This window comes from Podarcis tiliguerta, assembly GCF_965153285.1.
Source record: "Podarcis tiliguerta genome assembly, chromosome: 4".
Taxonomy (NCBI): domain Eukaryota; kingdom Metazoa; phylum Chordata; class Lepidosauria; order Squamata; family Lacertidae; genus Podarcis; species Podarcis tiliguerta.
Window position 1 is genome coordinate 87,367,166 of NC_139537.1, and position 22,274 is coordinate 87,389,439.

At 43.9% G+C, this 22,274-nt stretch overlaps 1 long non-coding RNA gene across 2 annotated transcripts in view; it reads left to right on the forward strand.

The window, feature by feature from the left end:
* The window catches only part of LOC310676372, a 35,485-nt gene that overhangs the window by 9,493 nt on the left and 3,718 nt on the right, over nucleotides 1-22,274 (forward strand). Inside the window, exons 3-4 of one of the 2 annotated variants that reach the window (XR_014510504.1) lie at nucleotides 11,020-11,088; nucleotides 11,443-11,535. This is a non-coding gene — a long non-coding RNA (uncharacterized lncRNA). Of the gene's footprint in view, nucleotides 1-11,019; nucleotides 11,089-11,442; nucleotides 11,536-22,274 lie in introns of those variants that run through there. The other variant, XR_014510503.1, reaches the window with a different exon arrangement.

Consider the following 22,274-nt stretch of genomic DNA (forward strand, 5'->3'; position numbering starts at 1 on the left):
CATCACTTGGGAAGACAGGCTAACTAATGCCAGGGTACTGGAAGAAGCAAAGATCACCAGTGTTGAAGCAATGATTCTTCAACATCAACTTTGTTGGACTGGTCATGTTGTGTGGATGCCTGATTATTGTCTTCCAAAGCAACTACTCTATTCCAAACTTAAAAATGGAAAGCACAGTGCTGGTGGTCAACAAAAGAGGTTTAAAGATTCTCTCAAGGCAACTCTAAAAAAAAAAGTAGTATAAACACCGACAACTGGGTGACACTAGGCTGTAAGTGCTTCAATTGGAGAACAGCCTTTACCAAAGGTGTCATGGGCTTTGAAGACGCTCAAACTCAGGATGAAAGGGAGAAACGTACTAAGAGGAAGACATGTTTGGCAAACTCTCACCATGATCAACTCCCGCCTGGAAACCTATGTCCCCGCTTTGGAAGGATGTGTGGATCCAGAATTTGCCTCCACAGTCACTTACAGACTCATTGTTGAAACCATGTTCATGGAAGACAATCTTGCTCGGCTATGAGTGATCGCAGGAGGAGGAGGAGGAGGAGGAGGAGGAGGAGAGTGTGTCAGACTAAGAGCTGGGCTCAAAGGAGAGTGGGATGCATTTAATTCACTAGTTCAATCCGAGCTTTTCTATCATGAGTGTTGAGTGCAAGGTGTGGGCTGCAAATGGGATTCTGTGTGTACAATTTGCATGGGGGTCCTCACCTTGATGACTCTTATTGGGTGCTCATGTGTATTTTATTGTCCCCACTGGTTTTCCCTGTGTCAAGCATGGAGCTTTCTCCAGGAAAGGGAGGACTTCTCTAGTTCCCTTAGGCATTACAGACGTGTCTTACGATCTTATTATCTATGGTACTATCAGGCCCGTCTTACCCATAGAGGCTAGTGGTGCGGGGCGCCACGGCACCAAGTTCTGGAGGGCCCCAGGCAAGAGTCTGGGGAACACCGAACTAGCAGGCTGAGTGAACGAGGGTGCGTGCTCCCACTGAGCGCCGGCTTGGTTTTTTCCCTTTACGCTGAAGGCACCGAATTCTGCAGGGCGCCAGAAGGCTAAAAGGGAAAAAACCTAGACGACACTTGGCAGGAGCAGTGCATACGCCCTCACTCACTCGACACAGGCCTGCTTGCTCGGTTTGCTGCCTGCCGTGGCCACCGCAGCACAAAGCGGCCAGCTGAGCCAGGAGGTGCCACGTCCAGCCTCCGCCTCTTCCCTGCCAGAGGAGCCACCCTCCAGCTGCTGCCCGCCTCCTCCAGCCCCATAAAAAGGTCGAAAACGCTGGGAAAGGGGCACCGGAGGGATCTTTGCACCACAGCACTGGATATGCTTAAGATGGCCCTGGGTACTATACCCTGTCCTTTTTATAAACCGATGGTCTTCTTTTTAATCCCATTTCCAGCCATCACCTCTGTCTTTGTCTCCTTTTTTTCCCATCCCACTGCAAATGCTTAATTTATCACACTGTGCTGATACTGCTTAAATATAAGCCACATTTCTGGGCACCCAATTATAAAAATTGCATTTAATTAATGTATTGACAACACATGACTGTTTGACTAATCAAAGTTGTTTATGTTGATTCCTACAGAATTTTCATTGTGGCTTTGGTCTATGAGTTTTTTTGTGATTTTAAATAATTCAAACCTAATTATTAGCATACATTACATTTTAATAACACAAAAAATGTCATTTCCCTCTCAGTGTGAGAAAGCTTTTGATAAGTTTCCCTCTAGTTTAAACAAGAGTGTTATAATTCTCCAACATTACAGTAGGCTGGGAAATATTCTTCAAAATGGGAAAGTTTATTTATAAAAGTACCAATTCAGATTCCGATAGCTCATTATCCTACTTTCGGAGTTCTCTTCAGAAACTCAGAGCATCTTTCAGAACTAGTTAAAAGGCTCTCTCCTCTAATTTCTACCAAACTGTGTAGGCCTGGGGCTTAATTAGAAATTTTTAAAGTTTCATCTTCTTCTGGTTGAAGCACAGACAATGTCACCTACTCGTGTAATTACTGTTCTACAGACAAAACAATGGCTTCTCTTGAATGCGAGGAAGAAAAGGAGAACATTTCTCCCACCAGACATAACTCAATGTTGAATTTATTTGATGCAAAGGAAATACATACAAACAGTGAATGTATGGAATCCACTTTTGAAAGCTGTGGTGATGACTATGAACTTTTGTGACTTTTTAAAAACTGCTAGATAAAATCAGGAAAAATTGGTCTACCATTTACTAGTTACTATAATCCATGGTAGTTGCTTGGATGCTCCAAGTTTGCATGGAGTATATGAGATGTTTGTAACTGTGCTGGTCCCGGGGGGGGGGGTTACTGTGAGGCGTGGTCAGAGTCCGGTCCTGGGCCGAGGGTCTGGAGACTGTCCACCAAGGGAGAAGCGGGGTCCAAAGCAAGAAGCCGGGCGTGGTCGGGAACTCTGGAAAAACAGGTCTGGGTGCTGGCAGAAACAGGTTTCCAACATCGTTGCTCCCACAACCTGGGACTGGGCTGACTGGCCTTTATCTCCTCTGAAGCCAGGGCGGTCCCGGCCCACAGGTGGCCTGTCTCTTCTGCCCTTAAAGCGAGCACTCCTCCTGAGAGAACCCAGTTCCCTCTGCCTCTCTGCCCTGAGCCTCTGCAGCTCAGGAGAGGCTGGAGGGTTCCTGGACCCAGGAGCAGCTTCACCTTCCCCTGACAGGGCTGGGAGAGGCGCACCTGCAGGCAATGGGTCCTCAATCACCTCTGGAGCCAGAGTGGATACATCTGGTGTCTGCTCCTGAGGATCTGGCACAGGTGCAGGCCCTTCAGATTCAAGCTCAGCCGGCCCTGGAGGCAGGGACTCCTGTGCAGGCTGGGACTCCTCAGGTTCAGATTCTGAATCAGATTCCCAGGCCATCACAGTAACAAACCAGAAAGGATAGGGGTTCATCACACACTACTGATGAGCTTCTGGAGAAATCTGGCTGGGTGGGTGTTATTTGAATGGTGGTGAAATGCTAGACAGACCTTTGGGTTGTTCTGGTACTTCCCTACATTCTCACAGGTGGCTTTTTTTTGTATTTGCAATGATTTGGAATTTTGCAATTGGCAAGCCAAGGACAGGAGGATGGGATCAGAGAGAAGTTTGGTTTGGTTTGCATTTCAATATGAAGCTACCCAAAATAACATGAGACAAAACACAACTATCCTTCAAAATTCACACTTCTCCCAATTTTGTGGTTAAGTTCGTCAGTCAAAATATGTGTACAATAATACAGTGGCACCTTGGTTTTTGAACAGCTTAGTTCACGAACAACTTGAACACGAACGCTGCAAAACCAGAAGTAGGTGTTCTGGTTTTTGAACTTTTTCGGAAGCCGAACGTGCTCCATTTTGAGTCCCTCTGTGTTTCCTGTTGCGCTGCTAATTTGCGCCCCCCCCCATTATAATTCAAGTCTTCCGTTTCCGACTGCAGAGTTCTGAGGTGATATTTGCAGCTTATATTTGCTGCTTTTGTTTTTGCTATTTATTTTGCATTTTTTGTTTTGAGGCTTTTTCAGTTAATTTGTTTTTGTGATTGTGTGGATCCTAGTTCAACTACTGATTGATTGATTGATTGATTGATTGACTGATTGTGTGACTGCGGAAATGGATAAAAGCCCTCCATCCAAACAATGACTATCATCAGTGCAGGTAAGAAATGATAATAATTTTAATTTTTATCATCTTCAATACTGTTTTATTTATTTTATAGTACACTACATTGATTATTGCTTTCATTTTATGGACCAATTATCTTGTTAGATAGTAAAATTAATGTTAAATTGCTGTTTTAGGGGTTGTTTTTAGAAGTCTGGAGCAGATTAATCCATTCTGTATTACTTTCTATGGGAAAGTGTGCTTTGGTTTTGGAACGCTTTGGTTTTGGAACAGACTTCCAGAACAGATTAAGTTTGAGAACCAAGGTACCACTGAAGTGCTTGCAGTTTTGGGTGAGGACTTTAAAAAATGCACAAACTGGCAAGGAATCATAGAAGACTGAACTTAAGACTGGAAAAAAAATGAGAAACCTGGAGAAACCAAAACTGGCAGATTCATCCATCAAATGAATCCATTACAATAGCTGAACACATGCTATTGGAATATAACATGACATGATAAAGTACAACAGCCAGTGTGATCAGCTGTTAATTTTACATGATCAGCTGCTTCATATATATCTATAAATTTAAAGCAAATCCAACTATCAGGAAGGGTGGAGTTGGAAGAATGGTGCTGGGAATGGGGCCGTTGGATCATTCTTCAATACCACCCACTCCCCCAATACTCATTGAATTTGCCATTTGTATTGTTTTGGGTGTGGGACACTATTTCAGCAAAACAGTGCAGAGGATAAAGGATAGACAAATTCCACCAGCTCAAATCCCCTCCAGATGTATGTGTTGGGCAGATGGACAACAGCTTTGATCTCACAGTATCTTTTCTAATTTGTCACCAAATAAGCAAATACAGTGCGTTGGGGGGCTCACATTAAGAACATGTAACTTTGACACTCAATGTTGCTGGGAGAAACAGAAACTTAGTTTCTGATACATCTTTGGGTTGAAAGATAGTACATAGTTTTGGAATTATTAAGCTGGTCAGGTAATCAAGTTTGATTGCATTTTTTCCTCTGAGAAAGTGGCCTGCTCTTAATTACTGGATTCGGTGCCTTTTTATCCAGTGTATGATGTATTCTCATTCTGTTGTTAATGTTATCATTCTGCTAAGTGATGTAACACGATGTAATTATCAATACGGTACAATGTAATCAATGAAGGGAATGCATGTGCTAGTCCTCTGGGGATATTCCCGTGCTGTGTTGTTGTTTTTATTCTGTAAAAAGAGGGCACCGGGTTGCACAAATTGGTTTGGGGAAATAGATTGCTCATTAACACACCAAGAGGAAAAGTATGTAATAGAATTTAATTCAGTGGAATGGACTCCTTTGGAAGGTGGTGGACTCTCCTTCTTTGGGTGTTTTTAAGCGTCTGTCATAGATGCTTTAGTTGAGATTCCTGCATTGCAGGATTAGATGACCCTCAACGTCCTTTCCAACTCTACAATTCTATGATTTTATCATGACCACTGGTCCCATCACCTCCTGGCAAATAGAAGGGGAAGAAATGGAGGCAGTGAGAGATTTTACTTTCTTGGGCTCCATGATCACTGCAGATGGTGACAGCAGCCACGAAATTAAAAGACGCCTGCTTCTTGGGAGAAAAGCAATGACAAACCTAGACAGCATCTTAAAAAGCAGAGACATCACCTTGCCAACAAAGGTCCGTATAGTTAAAGCTATGGTTTTCCCAGTAGTGATGTATGGAAGTGAGAGCTGGACCATAAAGAAGGCTGACCGCCGAAGAACTGATGCTTTTGAATTATGGTGCTGGAGGAGACTCTTGAGAGTCCCATGGACTGCAAGAAGATCAAACCTATCCATTCTTAAGGAAATCAGCCCTCAGCGCTTACTGGAAGGACAGATCCTGAAGCTGAGGCTCCAATACTTTAGCCACCTCATGAGAAGAGAAGACTCCCTGGAAAAGACCCTGATGTTGGGAAAGATGGAGGGCACAAGGAGAAGGGGACGACAGAGGATGAGATGGTTGGATAGTGTTCTCGAAGCTACCAGCATGAGTTTGACCAAACTGCAGGAGGTAGTGGAAGACAGAAGTGCCTGGCATGCTCTGGTCCATGGGGTCATGAAGAATCGGACACAACTAAATGACTAAACAACAACAATTGTTTGGAGTTAGAGGATATGAACATGGCCAAAAGCTGAAGCTGATTAAAATATAACTAGCACCTTTTCTAGCATTTTAGACCATCCTTTTCATTTACCTTTAGTTGCACAAGTGTCTCTGCCGTAGTTTTTCTTTATTTATACTAGCATTTTCACCCTGCTTTTCTGTGACAAGTGCACACAACAGTGGCTTTCAAAGCAAAAGAATGCACAATACAATGCAAATTATAATACAATCATAACCATGAAAAACACAAATATAATAGCAGCATCAACATCACAAAGCATCTCAGTGTGCAGCTAAAACATTATAGGCTCTAAGCAAAAATAACAATAGTGAATGCCTGCATGAATAAAACAGGCTTGAGAGCCCATTTAGAAGCAGTTAAAAGGTGGGGACAAATGATGAAATCCCCTTTGAGGGCAATTTAACAATTTGGACCTCTCAGCTGAAAAGGCTCTCTCTCACACCCACCAACTGTACTTTCAGTGTTGAAGACCCAGTACCATAAAGAGGACCTCATGAACGTGAAGTGGGTACATTTGCTAACCCAAATATAGGGCAGTATGCAACTAAATAATTGTACTCTCACAAAGATCAGCACTAGCATTCTGGAGGGTGGGAGAAGCCCCAGCACAAATTAAGCCTGAGGAAGGAGAAGGGGAGAATATTCATTTGTACAGGAAAACACATCCAGCATAGCACCAAGTTGCATACAACTCATAAGCAAAATCTTCCTGGTGACTTATTTTGACATGTTGCTTGCATATCTCACAGGTGGTGGAGCTCCAAAAAGCCTTGATATCAGAATGAACTGCACAAGTGGAAGTTTTGATATATACACACCTAGACCAGGGGTCTGCAACCTTTAAGACAAAAAGAGCCACTTGGACCCGTTTCCGAAGAAAAAAACAACTGGGAGCCGCAAAACTCGTCATTATAAAAATAACTTTTTTGTCATTTTTTTTTTTTAGTATTTCTTTGTTTGACCCCTCAGAATTACTCCTCCTCATAGAAATAAACGTTAAATTAACAAGTTACCTTTTTGTGTGTGTGTGTTCTTCACTCCCCTTCAAAACAGTGTCCAGCGTACATGCCCCCTTTCAATGCAGTGACCAGCGTACATGCCCCCTTTCAATGTAGCGGGCGGGCGGGAAGGTGACGTCGGGACGGTGCGTGACTAACGCACACACCGCCCCCATGCGACGTCACAGCCAGTACAGCACCCGCCACAGCGGGGAGTGCGCCTCCTCCCCTCACTAGTATCCACCCCGGAGCCGCAGCAAAGGTGTAAAAGAGCCACATGCTGCTCCGGAGCCGCGGGTTGCAGACCCCTGACCTAGACCACCATGGGAGAAACCACAGAGGCAGTAACTCCTGTGCATAGGTACCTTCTGTCTGTAACTGGGAGGAAGACTGATACATATACTACGAATTGGTTCCAATATGTGCAAATCGCTTCTCACACAGCTCAACTCATGTGAACAGTGTAATGTCTGTAGATGCTAACATGTATGCTGACTTCTTAAAACAATTCACAAAGCAATGCAGAAATGTGGCAAACCGGATTGGAGCCTGGATGAATGAGAAGTGGAGAGAAAACAAAACTGAAACACTCTAGTAACACATGAGACTCAAACTACTAATGATGGGGACCAGGGGCATTCCAAGGGGGGGGGATGGGCTGCTCCAGGTGCCATTCCAAAGGGGGGGTGCCATGCCCCCAGGTCATGCACCACGGCCCCTGTGGGCGGCACACCATGCCCCCTGGGATGCGCACCATGCCTCCTGGGACGAGCTCCGCTCCAGGTACCAGAGCAGGTTGCTTTGTCTCTGATGGTGAAAGACCCTGTGGCCCCAGTAGCAAGGTATTGGCAAGGTTGTGATATTAGGAGCCAAATGGAGATGGAGGTGATAGGAACTGGACATCTGCTCTTCTATAGAACTCATTTTCAACCCCAGAGCGTCATTTCTCTTGATATGTTGTTGTTGTTTAGTCATTCAGTCGTGTCCGACTCTTCGTGACCCCATGGACCAGAGCACGCCAGGCACTCCTGTCTTCCACTGCCACCCGCAGTTTGGTCAGACTCATGTTTGTAGCTTCGAGAACACTGTCTAACCATCTCGTCCTCTGTCGTCCCCTTCTCCTTGTGCCCTTAATCTTTCCCAACATCAGGGTCTTTTCCAGGGAGTCGTCTCTTCTCATGAGGTGGCCAAAGTATTGGAGCCTCAGCTTCAGGATCTGTCCTTCCAGTGAGCACTCAGGGCTGATTTCCTTAAGAACAGATAGGTTTGATCTTCTTGCAGTCCATGGGACTCTCTAGAGTCTCCTCCAGCACCATAATTCAAAAGCGTCAATTCTTCGGCAATCAGCCTTCTTTATGGTCCAGCACTCACTTCCATACATCACTACTGGGAAAACCATAGCTTTTACTATACGGACCTTTCTCTTGATATAGACTCCCATTATTGGCAAGAAAAAGAGTGCCAGAGGAAGGGGCTGCAGGAGGAAGACAATCCATGTTACCTGTTGTAGAAAATGGTGCTCCAAACAGGTGTGAACTTCTAATTCTTTCCTGCAGTAAGTGATCCCAGGCTAAGGAGCTGAATTCCCAGTTCTTTCCTGCCCAGGCTGTATCTAGACAATAAGATGAGATCACTGTCTCTAAGGTGCTGCTCCTGCAGCTGGCTATCCTTTGTGCATACATAAATCTATTTCTGTCTCGTGGCTCTGCAATATTACATGCCCTTGCTGAAGTCTGCTATCTAAACCTTCCTCCTTGCCTGTTGATTCATTGCAGTTGTGGGAATGTTAAGGATAGAGGAAAGGATATACTGAATATTCTTCCTTCACTCACGCTAGTAAGTGATGTAGCAGAGCATATTCCCCTCAATATAGCTGGAAGCTAGTTTGCAGATTCGTTTGACTCTCTTAGTTGAGTTTATTCCTGGTGTCCCCTTTGATCCCTCCTAAAAGAATAAAGACACAAGAGTCTTTCTGAGTAAAGTAACAAAATGTTAACTCATGTTTCAGTTCACGATTTGATCCCTGAAAGGCAGGCTTTACTTGGTAGTTACACAAAGAAACTGTAAGTTCATCTCATAGGGAGAATGAACTCATGTGCTGCTGGCTGAGATCCAGCAGACAGCAAAATTACATTAAGAATACAAAATGGCTGCAAAAGAACAGCAACAAGACAATAGCATTATCAAAACGAACTGAGAAAAGGGCTGCATGAATCAGCTCTTTTATGGAGTCAGCCAGAGCCATGCCCATCTCCCAGATCACACGCAGGGGGAGGAAGCTCCAGAGCAGTGGAACAGGAAGTTTCACTGACTGGATGTCCCCCTGCATGTGCCCACTCTAAGCAAATAAGGAAAGTTGCATTTGACTGTACCAATGGATTATATCCCACAGAGGTATATATGTGTGTGTCTCCACTGTTTCATTGGACTTTGAAGAACTACAGAACCTTCCTGATCAGCTGCATAACTGATTCCCTGGAACCTAACTCACTTCAGTGAGTTCCATCCATTGTAATACAATGGTATATCCAATGAATAAGTGCATGGGAAGAAAAAGATGCAGATATGAGACTTGAACTTCTCGTGCCATAAAGGAATTTGTCCCCAAATGCTGTCCACATCATTTCACCATCTATGTTCCAGCATTAGGAAGGTAAAGGTAAAGGGACCCCTGACCATTAGGTCCAGTTGTGACCAACTCTGGGGTTGCGGCACTCATCTCGCTTTATTGGCTGAGGGAGCCGGTGCGCAGCTTCTGGGTCATGTGGCCAGCATGACTAAGCCTCTTCTGGCGAACCAGAGCAGCACACAGAAATGCCGTTTACCTTCCCAACGGAGCGGTACCTATTTATCTACTTGCACTTTGATGTGCTTTCGAACTGCTAGGTTGGCAGGAGCAAGGACAGAGCAATGGGAGCTCACCCTGTCACGGGGATTTGAACTGCCGACCTTTTAATTGGCAAGTCCTAGGCTCTGTGGTTTAACCAACAGCGCCATCCGCTGTATCAGGAAGGTATCAGAATGCAAATCATAGAATCATAGAGTTAGAAGGGACCGTGAGAGTCATCTAGTCCAACTCCTTCCAATGCAGGGATATTTTTCCCAATGTGGAGCTCAAACCCACAACCCTGAGATTACTCTCGTGCTCTTCCTCCTGAGCTATGAAAGCATGCATTATCTGTTGCTAAATATATCGGACTAAATATTGAAATATAACATGAAAATGGCATTATTATTCACAGATTCACTTTAATAAGTTTTCCGTATCATTTCACTCAAAATTAGTTTTCCATATCATTTCATTCAACGCTATCATAAGTAGGATGGACAAATATATCTGCCGCACCACTCAAGGTCTTCAAAATAGATTTGGACTCAAAGGTGCTAATCCAGTGTTTTGCTTCTAAAAGGAGTCAGCTGGAAGCTCATCGGTAAGGCATAAAAATGAGGCACCTCCACTGATTTTGCCCTTCTGATATGTACATTGAAATGGGGTTAACCGAGTCATATACAATTTCTGTGGTCACATTATGATTCATTACTTTTGTTTTGCTTCCTCTGTCACTAACTCTGCAGTCCTATACTCACCTACCTGGCAGTGAACAAAATAGGCCTTACTTCTAAGAAGACATATATAGAATTGCATTGTACATCACAAGGAGCTGTTATTATTAATGATTAAATCCAAGGTGGATTAATGGATCTCTTCCTTTTTCTGTCCCCTTCTTTACTAATGATTTTTTTTAATCCAACTGTACACTTATGCCCTTTTGAACTTAAATATTGTAACCCAGTGTCTGAGGAAAGACTGTTGTTGTTAGGATCATATTGGCTTGGGAAGTTGTTGCCACACCCAATGTGCAGCAAATATTCTTTAGCAGTTGCATTGCTCCTCAATTATTCCTGCGTGTTTCCATCTTTTAATTTGCATTGTTTTAATAGATTTTCTGACTGGCCTCAAGGTAGTCACATTTGTTTAAATCTTCAATAAATCTTTAATGGGAACCCTTTTATCTCCTGGACCTGAGACTAGTTTGAAACTTGTATGTAAATAAGATCAGCGTGAATTATGTTTACTCCCATTATAGCATTTAATCATTCAAATGCATATTGAATTTACTTCCAACAATGGAAGAACAAATAGATTACTCATTTAAGCTGGCAAAGGTATCCTCAAAGAAAGAGAAACTTCTCCTTCTAAATGGACAAATGTTCTTTCTTCCCAGTGAAAAGATGACTTCTTTGGCTCTCAAATGTCCTTAACTGTACACAACATGGGCACAAACCAGCCAAAGGTACGCACATTTCAGTCCTGTTGACCTGAGAGAGATTTATTTGACTTTTACTGGATGCAAACATTCTTCGTTTGGGCTGGATCATGCCCATTTTGTGGGATTGTGCTCCAATCCTTATATTTCTCGGAAAGGGGTTTTAGATTGAACATGCACACACACACACACATAGTAACAAAACTGAGTTTTTGTTAACCCAATTAGATTTGGAACATTATTCACATTTTGAAAATATTGGAAAAAGTCATTAGGTAATAAGAGGTAGGTTTTGACATGTTTATTCTTAGGATTGAAAGTATGCATTGTTTTTCATGAACGCTTCTGACAGCTTCAAAAAAGCACTCTCCTTTTTTGCAGGTTCTGTGAGATTGCTGCTAAAGTAATTGTCTAGTCAGTAAGCACTGCTTTTGAATTTGTCTTCAGTGATATTAAAATGTAGCTAAAACCAGCTGACCACATTGTGTTGCGACATCACCTTATTTGCTATGTGAAATTAGCTGTAAAATAAGTAAATAAATAAGGGACGTGGGTGGCCCTGTGGGTTAAACCACGGAGCCTAGGACTTGTCGATCAGAAGGTCGGCGGTTTGAATCCCCGCGATAGGGTGAGCTCCCATTGCTCGGTCCCTGCTCCTGCCAACCTAGCAGTTCGAAAGCACATCAAAGTGCAAGTAGATAAATAGGTACTGCTCTGGCGGGAAGGTAAATGGCGTTTTCGTGCACTGCTCTGGTTCACTATAAGCGGCTTAGTCATGCTGGCCACATGACCCGGAAGCTGTACGCCAGCTCCCTCGGCCAATAAAGCGAGATGAGCGCCGCAACCCCAGAGTCAGCCACGACTGGACTAATGGTCAGGGGTCCCTTTACCTTTACCTTAAGTAAATAAATAATTAGCAATTAGAACAAACATAGTACAAAGGCATTAAAAGGGGGGAAATAGAAGGAAGTAGTGCTATAAAATTATAACTATTCTGCCAAATAAGCATATATATATATTTAGGGAAGGGGAAATCACTTACACAGAAGCACTACATTTTACCTCAAAATCAGTATGAGAGACTATCCTGATTTACATACCTATATATCATTAGGGGGGGGGGGGAGTTAATTCAATGCAAATACTAATACCTTGTGTTTGTTTCCATCATACGTCTTTGTATGTGTGCTAACAAACATATTGCTATTCAGCGCCACTCTCCAATGCTCAATGAATTTTCACATCACCTTTTCACAAACTATTCTGCGTGTAAACATCGGCAACATTTCAAATAGCTGCATGCTCAAAAGCCCCTTCAATCCAGTGGTTATTAAATGGTGAGTATCTCAGAGTACATGGTTAGAATTATGAAGCCCAGCTCTCCTCTTCTGTGCTTTGATGGAAGAAATATCAAGGAACGCCGCTTTCACGGAAAGTAGTAATGACAAAATATTTGCATATAGAGAGGTTATCTTGGAAAGCAGTTGGGCTAATTCAGGTATTCTAGTAAGGATATTTCCCGTGCAGAAGAAGGCTTTAGTGCATGGACTGCTGTTCTAAAAATGCCCTGGGGAAAGGATACTGCCTCCTGCTCCATGTCTTCTGCTAAATAGATGGTTAGCATTGTCAAGTTTCCAATTATCTGTCCTTCTCCGATTGCATTTCACGAAACTAAAAGAAAAAGAAAAAAAATGCTCTCTCTGTCCACCCGTCCCTCCATCTAGACAGCCCATTGTGTTCAATGACTCTTGTTTTCAACCGAGTATGCATGGGGTTGTCCACTAAATTCAATGAAGAAGAAGAAGAAGAAGAAGAAGAAGAAGAAGAAGAAGAAGCCGCCAATTTAAGATCAGAGTTAGGCTTTCTAGTATTGTATCACGATCCACAAAGCCAGGAAACTGGAAGATAAGACCAATGCATTAATAAACATGCTTTGTGATCAGCGCTGATAATGCGCAATGTCAATGTCACAAATTATGTCTGTCAACATTTCATAAGGCAGTGCAAGAAGCCCAGGAAACATGGGACATATGTGCTGGTCCCAGGCACAGGAAGTGGGTCTGAAAGATGGAGGGAAAGTGTGGGTGCATGTAAGCTAAGTTGTAAGCCTCCAAGCACCCCCACATTTCATATTAGAAGCACAAATCCACATGGGGAGGATGGAGGGCTTGGGACCAGCAAATATGCCACACATTATCCTGGGCTTGTATTGCCTTATGAAGCATGTGAGCCTTATGGTATTACTAGAGGAATTATCTGGTGATTTGATCCACACCCATTCCTTCCTTCCTTCCTTCCTTCCTTCCTTCCTTCCTTCCTTCCTTCCTTCCTTTTTGAGTTTCTCTTTTTTTTTATTTCTACTTTTCAAGTTTATACATTTGCGTGCTGAGGTCCCCAAAACACCCTAACCCAATAACTCACACTTCACACATCATTTTTGTTTAAGGTTTTTGGCATAATTTTGGCCACAACTTTATTATCATACAAATTGTGAATGGTTGCTTAGGCATTGGTTATGACTAGCTGTCCCCCCCCCCCCCGCCTTGGGGACAGCACTGACTCCCGGATTCCAGCGGGAGCCAGTGTGGAGGAACAGGACCCAGGGATAACTGGAGCTGTGCCACAGACCCTCAGTATCTCCCTACCTGCTCCCAGGAGCTTACGCGGCCTGCACCCTGCAGCAAGGGTTTGGACGAGGGGGATGGTAAGCCCCTGAATTCCTTTAACGGAATTCCCGTGCAGCAGCAGCATTGGAGGGGTAGGCACAGCCAATCCACACCCCTCCACCAACCAAATTTAACCAATGCCTAACCGCCAACCTTACAAGTTGTGACTATTTGCTACGCAGTAGGCAAAACCCAATTGGCACACTAATCAGCCAAAAGGTAAATTCCTACCAGGCCCCCGCACCAATGCAGGCGACCCTGTGACAGGCATAGCAAGATCAAAGCGCAAGCCCAATCAAGGGAGGGCGGGCGGGTGATCCGGTGCCCACAGCGAAAGAGAAAGGAATATGCTGTGCACCTTGCTTAAATAAGCTCTGATCCCACCCCTAAATTTGCAACATCAAATTTACCCCAGTAACACCAATCACCAATCAAGTTCCATCCCTTTGAAACAAGCCTGCCTGGTAACCCAGGGGTGCTTTGTCTGGCCCCATCCGCAATACGTGCTCTCCTTTAGTGAGAACACGCTTTCACAAAGTTTACAATCATTTTGACATTTCAAAACTTGTTTTCCTTCCCCCTCTTTCTGTGGTTCCTTAAATGATGGGAGTGGAGACGCTCCTTCAGGTATACTAGGCTGAGGCCGTTTAATTGCTGTAATTGTGGCAATTTTTACTGCATATACAGTGGTACCTCGGGTTACATAGGTTTCAGGTTACAGACTCCGCTAACCCAGAAATAGTACCTCGGGTTAAGAACTTTGCTTCAGGATGAGAACAGAATTTGTGCTCCAGCGGTGCGGCGGCAGCAGGAGGCCCCATTAGCTAAAGTGGTGCTTCAGGTTAAGAACAGTTTCAGGTTAAGAACGGACCTCCAGAATGAATTAAGTACTTAACCCGAGGTACCACTGTATTTGAAATTTGGCACATTCATAGCTCTCCCTCAGGTAGGGTTGCCCCATTTCAAAAAGTGAAAATCTGGACACAAACTTTGTTGAGTTTTTTTGTCCGCGTATACATCATGCATTCCAAGTGTGTGTTTTTTTCTCAGCAGGTGGCATTTTTTTATAAAGCAACAGAAGTTTGAAACTTAGAACAGCCGAAGCATGCAGCTGCTGCTATTTGCCTTAACTAAAGGGGCATTCTTGCATCCCATAATAGATTTCACAAATGTTGGCTCTGAATCTAGTCATCTGCAAATATGGCAGGGGCGTGTGACTCATTGTGCAAGAATGTGAATAGGAGGTGCCCACTGGAATTTTCCTCAGGATCAATCTCTACGTGGATGCCCATTTGGCAGTGTATCTCAGTGCCCAATTGCTTAATATCTATACTTCTCAATCCAGGAATGATATGCTCCTAAAAGCCTGCTTTTAACCTGTAAATCTCCTTAGCTGGATTGGGGCAATTATTTTATACATCTCTTTTGGGGGCTTTAAAAAAACGAGCATGGGTTTTTCTTGCCATATTTGCCTGTTACAACGGCCTTTCATTTCTTGAAGTGTTCCTGCTGGTATAAGACCCAGGAATTCTGGCAAGAAAAACAATGCTGAAATAAGATTTTGGCATGTAATCTAATTTTTAAATGTTGGGGTTTTGAAGAAGTCCCTACAGCTGCTGTGTGTGATGAAAGATTCTATTAAGAGGGGTTGCAGGGGAGAAAACAGAGGGAAAGGGGAAGGCAAGACTACAGGAACTTTTATGAATGAGTAGATGTGCCTTATCAACTCAGAACAGAAGGAATATTTGGAAGCAGTGACTTCAGTTCTTGAGTTGCTGTGAACCCCTTTTTGGAACAGCCTAGGCTCCCCCCCCCCCTTATGTACTCAGTGCAGTAATTTTTGCAATGCACTTTTATTTTTAGTTCCTTTTGATAATGTGACACATTAAATCAATAGGTAATTTGAAGAAGATGGAATCTAATTTTATTTTCCCATCTCCCAGCTTCTGAGTTAAAAAACCAGAACTAATGGGGCTTTTTTTTTAAAAAAAAGGAAGTTAAAGTCCTGAGTATAACATTTTTGTGTGCCTGTGACTATAAATTTGCCAATGCATTTGCAATGAGACGTGGAAACAAAATGCCCTTGGTTTTATTTTAGGAACCACTCGTCTCTGGTCTGAGCTGTGTCTCAATGATATACTTTTAGTTTTAATTATATTGGCTGCCAAGAACGCAGTCAAATAATTTTCCCCACAATAAAACACACGTTAAAATTTACTAGCATGATTAAATTAAGTATAAGCTGATTAATTTAATAATACTCTATTTCTGCAGTGTCTTTTTTGAGTTTTCAGTAAGCATCTGAAAAAGGAAATCCCAGAGATTCTCTGCCTCCTTAGGCCCTTGTTGGAACATAATGTGGCTCAGGTTCAGAGTCAGTTGTATATTAATGTCAGAGCCACCATACATTTGGCATCTGCCTGCTGCTAGCATCTTAGCTTCTGGTTATGGCACCCACCTACTCATTCTGTGTTTCACTGTAGGTTTATCCAGTTGTTGAAGGGCCAGAGAGCAGGGAAAGGAGCTGATTGGATGCATGTCTGGTTCACATACCAAAAGCCTTGGGGCTTGGGGAAGGTTTCTCAGGTGGGGCGTCCTACAACATCAGAAGGTACAGCAGAGACGAGAGTGGCCATGTTTCCTTTCAGTTCTGTTTGAATGAGTCCTTTACCTGTATGGTCCACTTCTGTATGTTCTAAACAAAGAACCTTAGAAAGTGAGACAAAGTTGCTCATCAGTAGCTGAGCAGCCACACAAGTCCCCTAATTGCAATCTTAAAATAATGTGATGTAATGTATTACTATTTCAACTGTAGCCATTCTTGCTGAAGGTCCTGATCCTGGCCAACCTGATAACCAGTCACTGTGCCAAGTCCAAGTTCAAAATTCAAGGGTCATTCAGCACCAGCAAAGTCCAAAATTCAAACTCCAGAGGCCAAAGGTCAGGAAATGAGGTTCAGGGTCAATCCAAGTCTGAAGTCAGGATGCAGTCCAGCTTTAAGCCCAAAGTACAGTCGCATGGAGGTCCTTGACTATCCACGTCAAGGTCCTTCGACATGGGCAAGTGAACAAACACAGCACCTCAGCTCTGCTGCCCTCTTATGCTATGCCTGCTGGGTTTGATGATGCATGTGACCCACACCTGCTCCCAGCCTATTCCAGCTGGGGAATCATATACCTCCTCCCAGAACTAGTGAGCCCGACCTGGCCAGCTAGTGAGCTGGGCTGTGGGCCCTTGCATGCCTTCTGGAGTGCTCAAATGTTGCTGAGGGCCACCAAAAATATATTGAGAGCCACATGCAGCTCTTGGGCCATATGCTGCTCTACCATGACCTATCAGATGCTTGGCCACCCCAGTTCTGCCTCCTCTCCACTTTCAAAATGCCCTGTTTCAGCACCTTACACTGGATGCCAAGGGTTAACATAGTACTGGGAGCAGCTTCTTCCTGTCCACATTTTCAGTGCATGAAGTGAGAACCTCCATAGAAGTGGAATCTTCCTGTGCAGAACTGGGGGGAGGGACACATCTGCCTTATCCAAGCCCCCTCCAGTATGTTGAATTGGGAGATTGGATTGCTCTTCCCATTAAGTAGGGGTGGATTCTAGGTGACTCCTGTTTGTGATAATTCCCACACAGCTTGCATTATTTCTGCAGATCTCCTGTGCTTTCCTTACAAAATTTTTGCCCTAATTACATTGTGGGAGGAGCAGCTTTAATTACAGCAAAATAGCTAATGTTTGAAATACAATGCAATATAACATATTGTATTATCAAAAGATTCAGCATAACATTCCAGCATTCTGAAGTGTGCAATCCTAATGACTTCTAGCTTCCCATAAAAAAAGCCAGAAATTCGGCAGAATGGATTTTGTATTCAGGAAATGTTATCTACCTAGGAAAAAATAAAGACAGCAATGTTTACCTTTCTTACAAAATAACATTTTGCGACTGTTCTACTTTCTGGTCTATTGTTTAAAGTCTATATTTGCTATTCACAAGTTTTGCATTGTGTGGTGAAAGCATTCCTCAAGTAGTCACTCACACAAAGCGTTCTCTTCTTTCGTGCCCCCCCCCCCTTCACTTACATCTGGGTAAGTGACGCTCCCTTCAGACATTCCCTTAAGAAACAGATTGTGAGGATTTATGGGAAGTTTATACGGCTGTCGTTCTGTTTCATAACAACTGAACGAAATGAAAAAAGCAATCACCCATAATAAACTACTATCTTATGGCAGTAAATAGAACTGCATAACATATTACCCTAGAGCTATGTGAACTTTGAAATACATATGCTTGCGTTTAGCTTTATAAGACTTCTGCAATGCGCTGTAAGTTTTCCAAAGTTAAAGCTCTCCACTGTTGCCTGCTAGAGAAACAAATACAGTGAAACTTTAAATGTATCTTGATATCTTGCAAAACTATAGAATGTAGGAGTTGGTCCAAGTTCTCACATGTCCCTGAATAATCTTCCATTTAATTGAGAGAAATTACTTGCCTACATTTTAGCAGAGTTTATACACTCATATAATTAATTTCCAAGCAAAAATGACCCCAAGTATTATGCAGTTAGCATTACTGCTGTTTAGTCACATGAAAAAGATCAGAGCTTAAAATATATAAAAAAATTAAATTCCCCAAGGATTGGGTGAGGTGAGATTCCCCTTGAGCCACATATGCATTAATTGCTGTTTATGCTCATTTCAACAACATTTCTCAAGCAGCAAAGTGTCAAGAGCAATTCTCCCCACCACATGAATAAATGAAGCTGCTTTGTATACTCAGCACATTGGTTATCTGTTCCGGTGCCATTTTATTTATCCAGAAGTGCCTCTCCAGAATCTTTCCCAGCCAGTAAGCAGAGAAAATAATAAATAGACAGTTCTCACAATGGAAGCTTGCAAGAAGTTAGGTTACTGAGGTGGCTCACCATTTGGGGTGGAGCCACTGTGTTAGTTTCTCAGGAAGTGGGCTGCTACTGTTTATCAAGTGTCAGGGGCTGGACTGAGGAGGAATGGACAGTATAGAGTGAGAACAGTGGTTTGCAGAAGGTCATAGTTCAGAGGGTAGAAGCTGGAAAATATTGGGAGAGCAGCAGGAAGAAGAAGCACCAGGGGAGAGACAGCTAACAGGCTCAGTGTCCCTTGAAAGCATTCCTGACCCTTTTCCCAGAACCAGGCATGCCTTGAGAGTAGTAGAACAGAAAGTTCAGAGGCAGAAAGCACAGATCAGCAGGGGTAACATGGAGGAATTGAGGGGGTAGGACTTTACTTGGAGCAATGCCATTATCTAAGAGAGACCGCCTTCCTTCGTCTCTCTCTGTGAATATTGAATAAACTACTTCTTGGCATCCCACTGTGGGAGGAATAGGATTCCCTGAAGCCTTGACATCAAGCTGGACAGGGGAGAGGGACAAGGCATTGGAGAGGTCAGCATGGTGAAACCAACAGAGCCAACCCGGTATTGCTGCCAGCACATCTGCATTGTGCCAACCTCCCCGATACCTTGCCACCCACAGTGACTCAGCTACTGGGAAGCTAGCTGTGATGGCCTGGGAATCGGATTCAGAGGCTGAACCTGAAGAATCCCAGCCTGCACAGGAGTCCCCGCCTCTAGGGCCAGCTGAGTCAGGGCTGGGGCATGAGCCTAAAGGGTCCTCACCTGTGCTGGATTCTCAGGAGCAGACACCAGCTGAATCTGCTCTGGCTCTGGAGGTGATTGAGGACCCATTGCCTGCAGGTACTCCTCTCCCAGCTCTGTCAGGAGAAGGTGAGGTTGCATCAGGGTCATGAGCTACAGAGGCTCAGGGCAAAGAGGCGGAGGGAACTAAGTTCTCGCAGGAGGAGTACTCGCCTCCAGGCCAGGAGAGGCGAGTCACCTGTGGACTGGGACCACCCTATGCCTCGGGGCAGATAAAAGTCAGCCAGCCCAGTCCCAGGTTGCAGGAGCAACATTGTTGGTAACCTGTTCCTGCCGGCACCCTGTCCTGCTCTTCTTCCAGAGTTCCTAACCACAGCCGACTCCTTGCCTTGGACCCTGCTTCAGCCTTGACAGACAGCCTCCATACCACACCCTTGACCTCGGACTGGACTCGGACCACGCCGCACAGTAGCCCCCCGGGACCAGCACACTAGCAAAGCAGCTGCACTCCACTCGCCTTCTGCCTCCAGGATCCCTGTTGGGAAATGTTTGTGTGTTTGTGTGTGTTTAATTTGTTCATAAATGACCTGGAGTAGTAAGATGGACAAGTTTGCTGTGGATGCCAAATTATTCAGAGTGATAAAAAGGTAAAGGACCCCTGACAGTTAAGTCCAGTTGCAGATGACTCTGGGGTTGTGGTGTCATCTTGCTTTACAGGCCGAGGGAGCCGGCCTTTGTCCACAGACAGCTTTTCCAGGTCATGTGGCCAGCATCACTAAGCCACTTCTGGCGCAATGGAACATCAAAACCAGAGCAGCGCACGGAAACACTGTTTACCTTCCTGATGTAGTGGTACCTATTTATCAACTTGCACTTTTTGGCATGCTTTCAAAGTGCTAGGTTGGCAGGAGCTGGGACAGAGCAACGGAAGCTCACCCTGTTGTGGAGATTCGAACTGCCAACCTTCTGATCTGCAAGCTCAAGAGGCTCAGTGGTTTAGACCACAACACCACCCACGTCCCTGCATTCAGAGTGATAAGAGCAAGCAAAGAAAGAAAGAAGGAAAAGATTGTGAAGCATTCTAAAGGAAGCTTTGTCCTGATGGTGTCAGCGACTGGTGGAGACCACCTCACCAGCCTGACCTTTCCAGAGAAGAAGAAGACAGTTCGGAATTACAACAGGTGTTTGAGGGAGATCACAGCTCAAAGGCAGATGAGGGGGTAAGCTGGAAAATAATGGGAGAGGAGGAGGAAGAAAAAGAAGCATCAGGGGAGAGACAGCCAATGGACACAGTGCCTTTAGAAAGCATTCCAGACCCCTCCTCTCCCGGAACCCGACGAGCCTTGAAAGTAGCAGAGCAAAGAGCTCAAAGGCAGAGGGCACTTTTCAGCACCTGTAGCAATGATGCATGAAAAAGTGGGAGAGATGGAGAGGGTGGAAACTCACTCGGGACAACGCCATTATTCTGGTCTATTGTTTAAAGTCTGCATTCCCAAGCCTCTCTCTGTGAATGTTGAATGAAAAGCAGATGGTAAGGACTTTTCCTTGTCTTATCCGTTCCTGGCAACCTGCCGTGGGGGTTGGTTCCTCTGCCGTCTGACAGGCAGGGACAATTTGGGGTCTTGAGGCAGTGGTGAAATGATCAGAGAAGACGCAGCGTTGGGTAAAAATCAAGCCAAATCTTTTTGAAATCAATAGAAAGCAGGGTTGGCATAGCAGTAGGACAAAGGTCCCATTGCAAATTCCAACAGCCCTTGCTTATGGTATGCTCTTCTTGTGAGGGTTGGAAAATGGCCCAACCCCATGGGGATTACTCTGTCTTGAGCCCTGGTGTGGTTCAAGCTAGGCACACAGTGTGCCATTGGGTGTCTGTGGTGAAGGTTATCAACCATGCAGAAGTCTTAATCCACATTTAGGGCATGCCATGGCCAATCTCTCTCCCTTCCAGGCTACCCATGGGGGCCTCCTTTGCTATGTTGATCCGGCCCAATGCCATTTCCACAAGTATGCATAAGTGGGAAGCTTGCTAGGGGCAAATGGCCCCGAACACACGTGAGCTAACCTTTGAAACTCACACATCCAATTCTGGCAGTGAAATTTTCCAACCTAATAGTATTTACAAAAATGCACATTTTAGGGGAAAGTATGCATGAAATGAAGGTACTGGTGAAAAGAGAATACAAAAATGCATTCTCTTATTATATAGTATATATTATATTAAGAACAGAAAAATGAGAAACAGAGAGAACTCATATTGAAAGAAGCTTCCATCTCTATCTGTGCAGGAAATCCTACATTCTCTTCAATGGCTGAACATTTTGGTTGCAGCTCTTCTTAGAAAACCGGACGCAAATTTGTAACATCTCAGTTGAACTCATTTACAGCCGTTTCATCCCCAAATCATCTTTTTCAGGAACAATGAAGAGAAGACTATTGACTGTTTTAGATGAGATAAATAAGTCCTCTTAGCTTATTCCTATTAGCCTTTTCATGGGCTATAAATCTCAGATAGATGCATACATATATAAAATTGCTACTTTTAACAAAAGTTTGCTTGAAGATCTTTTTATTTGTTTAAAGCTACTTTTCGGGATTTGTAAAAGCTTGCCGAGGTACTAGTATTCTCTGCTGGTTTCATATATCTATTCAAATTCCAAGACTGCAAGGCCTTCTTATTTTAATTCTATGCTATTTTGTTCACTCTGCCTGAGGCGCTCCGGCTCCCCCTTGGTATATTTATGTGCAAGGCTAATTTTTTACCCTTTTAATTTACCCTATTGCTGACTTTCAATTGTCCTTTTAAGGTCGATCTTTCCATAATGATTTTATTGCAAGAAAATGCCCTGGGATACGCTAAGCGCTTATATTGCACTGTGTACTGCAATGTTTTGATGCAGGAGACAGGGTGCT